Source organism: Dasypus novemcinctus, chromosome 3 (assembly GCF_030445035.2).
Source record: "Dasypus novemcinctus isolate mDasNov1 chromosome 3, mDasNov1.1.hap2, whole genome shotgun sequence".
NCBI classification, from domain to species: domain Eukaryota; kingdom Metazoa; phylum Chordata; class Mammalia; order Cingulata; family Dasypodidae; genus Dasypus; species Dasypus novemcinctus.
In genome coordinates this window covers 39039612-39044399 of record NC_080675.1, presented here as the reverse complement: position 1 = coordinate 39044399, position 4788 = coordinate 39039612, and positions in this window count along the sequence as shown.

Sequence of the window (4788 nt, the reverse complement as noted above, 5' to 3'; positions counted from 1 at the left end):
GAAAGCAGCTGAGCTATCAGAGCTGGGTTCAAAGAGACAAAATTCCAGTGTCTGAATTTTTGGCTTGGGCATTCAGTCTCCAGGATCAAATCCAGGAAGAGACTTGAGTCCCAACCCCATGAAAAGCTCACATATCAAATGATTTCAAGTATTTTTACTTTTTAAAAAAATCTGTATCAGGCGCCACACTGAGAAGCATCAGAACCTCCTTCTCTTTGGGGAAGAGGGAGGCCTCTTGGAGATCCAGAAACGTGAAGGTTTCATCTTGATGTCCTCAAGAGAAATAGCCAAGAAGCCAGCTGTCAGATACTGACCTGCAGATCTGACAGAAGTATTTGGTCAGGCCTGGCTGCAGAGGGTCACTTGGCTATGTCACCTGTATCCAACGTATGGGCAGGAGATTGGGTCTCTCTTCCTCCCTACCACCTCTCTCCCTTCTGTACCAACACCTCCATTTTCAGTCAGTGTCTTCCAGCAACAACACCATTTATACTGTTGCCTCAGACACACTATCTTACCTCCCTTGCTGAACTGTTAGCCTTAGCATGATTGCAGTGATACTTGTTCACACACTGTGCATCCATTCCCACCTGTCCATTCAGGTTGACACTAGTGAACCATCTGGTACCTGGTTTTAACTGGCACCCTGTTTCCAAGGTGGAGCCATGTCTCACTGACTTCTCCTTACTTGAGGACACAGTTTTCCCCCGTGGGGAAATAAATTCTTTGGACTGCTTCAGTCTCTGCCATCCTCTATGACTGCTTCCATGCTTCCGCAGGAGCATCCTCAGGAGACAGGAAAAAAGACAAGAGCATTTTTTAAAAAAATTTAATTTAATTATTATTTTTTAAAATTAATAGATCACACAAAACATTACATTAAGAAACATAAGAGGTTCCCACATACCCCACTCTCCATCCCCCCCATCATTTTATACTTGTATTTTTTTGAAGATACTTAGATCACAAAAATGTTACATTAAAAAATATGAGGTTTCCATATACCCCACCTGCCCCCACCCACTCCTCCCACATCAGCAAACTCTTTCATCATTGTGGCACATTCATTGCATTTGGTGAATACATTTTGGAGCCTGCTGTACCACATGAATAAGAGTTTACATTGTAGTTTACACTCTCCCCCAGTACATTCAGTGGGTTATGGCAGGATATATAATGTTCAGCATCTGTCCCTGCAATATCATTAGGACAACTTCAAATCCCAAAAATACCCCCACATCACATTTCTTCTTCCCTCTCCCTGCCCTCAGCAATTACCGTGGCGACTTTCTCCACATCAATGCTACAATTTCTTCCATTACTAGTCACAATAGTTCTATACTAAAATACCAGTAAGTCCACTCTAATCCATATTTTATTCGTCCATCCTGTGGACCCTGCAATGGTGATGTCCACTCCACTCTATATTGAAAGGGAACTTAGATCCCACATGGATGATGGATGCAATTCTCCTGCTTGAAGTTGTAGGGAATCTCACTTCCCTGGTGTGTGGTTGACCATATTCAACTCCCTGTTAGCTGACCTGGGTAAGTCCAATGAACCACAGAGTAGGAGTTGCATGACTCTTCTGTCACTTTTACTGAACCCGTGGTGGCACTAGTGTTGGAGTATACTCAGGAGACTTGAATTTCTGGGAGCAGTTTTGTTCACAGGACTGCAATTCTGTTTTTCTCCAAGTACATTATGACCCTTTCATCCCTCTTTTGAACTGGTAAGGAGAAGAAATGACAGGCATGTCCTCTACCATCACCACCCCATTCCTTGACCCCACTGTGAACATCATGAGCTTTAATTATTAGTCTTGGAAGGAGAAGCCCTGGGTATAGTCTGGTGCGGAAGCAAAGGAGAGGATGTGATCCCTTCAATTGTGTCTTCCTATCTGTCCCTTTTCTAGGAAGATGGAATTGCTGGAAAAAGAGCTTTCAGAAAATTAGAGCTGGGCAGCTAGTTGAGTTCTAACATATGGGTACTTTGTTTCCATCAGTACTTAATTTTTTCTTGTCCATATTGTCACTTGTATCCCCACCATGTTTCAGTCCCTTGGACTCAGAACCACTGCACAGGCTCCTCCCTGCTCTCCCTCAAAGACCTTCCACCCTCCTCTTGTGGCCCCCTTGGTTTTGTCCTCCACAGCCCAACAAGGTTTTTCACTCCAAATGATTAGTTTTCTTCTGATTTGTGGGATTCTCCTGCCATGGACAGCAGAACCATTGCCCAGAACCCAGCCCAACACCATCCCTGCTTCATCTCAGGTCAAACAAAGAAAATGGCTTTTCTTTTCCCATTTGTAGGAGGGAGCTCAGGGGTCACCTCCTCTGATTCAGAAACACACTTCTACCTCTTTAATGTCAACTCCTACAAATGCAGCAAGGAGATTCTGGACATATGTCTCAACAGGTGACTCATGCTGACTTCTCCACTAGGGTTTCAGTAAAAACTGCCAGGGAACTCCCAGTTTTGCCACCTCCCTTCCTTCAACAAATCACTTTGGTTTATGTCAGGAAATGAGAAGGTCCAAAACTCAGGTTTCTTCTCCAGCCTGGGCTAGCATTCCTTGTTAGAGGTTAAAGCCTAAAAATTTAGCTCTCCTGGCCCCTTATTTGAAGCAATAGAATGAACAAGCATGTTTTGATTTAGGCAAGTAGCTTGATGTAACTTTTAAAAAAGATATATACATGTCTAGCAAGTTTAGAGTCACAACAAAGTGATTTGCTTCTAAAAATTAACTTCAATGAGTCTCAGGGACTATTACATTTATTTTTATTTTTAAAAAGAATCTACCTTGGATGCAGCCACCTCCTGAATGCTGTGCATGTTATTGGAACTCGTATTATAAGAAATAGTATGAGAATCCAACAAGGATTCCTTGCTGCCATTTTCCTTATTGTTGCTGGCCTTCTTCACTAGACCCAGCCACCTTCTCCCACTCCCTGCACCCTCTTTGTACCTTTTGTTCACAGTCAAATGGGCGTCTGGTCACAGACTATATAAGGTCCCAGGCTGCTGTTAGAATAGTCCTTGCCACTCTGCCTGCTCTTTGCTATTCTGTCCTTGAATTCTCTGCTCCCAGCCCCGATGTTAATAAAGTCAAAAGACAAACAAAGCAAATATTTAAAGCTTTGTAACTGAGGCATTTGTTTCATCCCTTCTACCTCTGCCCAGCTTTTCTCCTTCCCTTCCTTTCTCCTAACTGCCCCCCTTCTATTATACCTCTTCCTTCATTTTCCCTTAATGTCCTCACTATCCACTAGCAATGGTCCTCCCACTGTGAACTTAGTTAATTCAGAGGAACATCAGGCTTCACCTTCATTTGGACCATGGCTAAACCCAGCCATTTCTTAAACCTCCCTTCCAAACTTAAATTAAGAAAAGCAAAAACAAAAACAAAAACTAAAGCCCTTTTTGGCCTTGGTTTTCAAGGGATAAGAATAGCTTTACCTTATACTCAGTACCCAATCCCACTTTCAAACCCTTACTGAGGCCATGAGAGCCTGAAGGTACTTGCCCAAGATAGAAGCCATGGAACATGGTGAATACCAAACAAGGACCAGATAAAAGGGGTGACAACCCCTTTCCCCCAACATCCCCAGCCTCTGTCAGTCATGAGCTGCCCCTAAAGGGGCAGGCGTGCCTCCCACCATGCACAGTAACTGGTCAAGGGCAGGTACATTCCTTTGAGGTCAGGCTCAGAGATTCTCTGCACCATCTTCAAGGGGTGAGAGGCAGGGAGAGGAGCACCAATAAGTTTTTTCTCTTCAACCTTCTACAAATGTCATTTTGTTAATGGAAATCCAGGAAACAGTGTGATAACTTTTTGGTTAAGTTGAAATTCTTCACCTTCTTAGGACTTTCTCTAGTAGCCCTTTAAATCCACACCCTCACTTTACAGTAGCTATTTTCTTCACCCCTTCTCCTCCTTGTGGGAACTGTCTATAAGTGAGATTTATTTTACACTTTATTTTAGACAATTTTTTTAAAATTTTTGTTTTTAAAGAAACTTTAGATCATATAAATGGTACATAAAAAATGTAGGGGATTCTCATCTACCCCACTCCCTCCCCTCCCCATGTTTTCCCACATTAACAACATCTTTCATTGTAGTGGTACATTTGTTACAATTGATGAACACATATTGAAGCATTGTACTAGCCAAGGACTGTAGTTTACATTACAGTTTACACCTTGCCTTATATAATTTGACAGGTTTTGACATAATGTATAATAGACTATCAGTCATTGCAATGTCATGCAGGACAATTCCAGTGTTACCCAAATGCCCCCATATTGTACCTGTTCTTCTCTCTCCCTCCCCTCAGAACTTGGGGTGACCACTGCCTTTATATCAGTATGCAAGTTCTTCCATTCCTAGAATAATCATAAGTCTACTTTAGCCCATGGTTGCTTTCCACCTTTATTTTTGTTCATTCCTCAGTCTTGAGGATTTTAGGATCATGATGCCACCCTGTCTCCGAATGATAGAGGATTTAGATCCCATGTGGCAAATGGATGGAACTGTATTGTTTGCAGTTGCAGGCATTCTTTGCTTCCTTGGATGGGCATTGTGCATCATCACCCTTTTGCTAGTCCTCCTGGGTGAGTCCAGTGGACTGGCTGAGATTCAAGCCTCAATGAACATGTGAACAGACCCAAGAGTTTTAGTTTCTGGGACATATATTTAACAAGTATCATGCTAATTGTAGGTTCAAGTAAAAGGAACAGAAGAGCCATGTGTAGGGAAATTATAAATGAGTCTCACTCTTTTACATT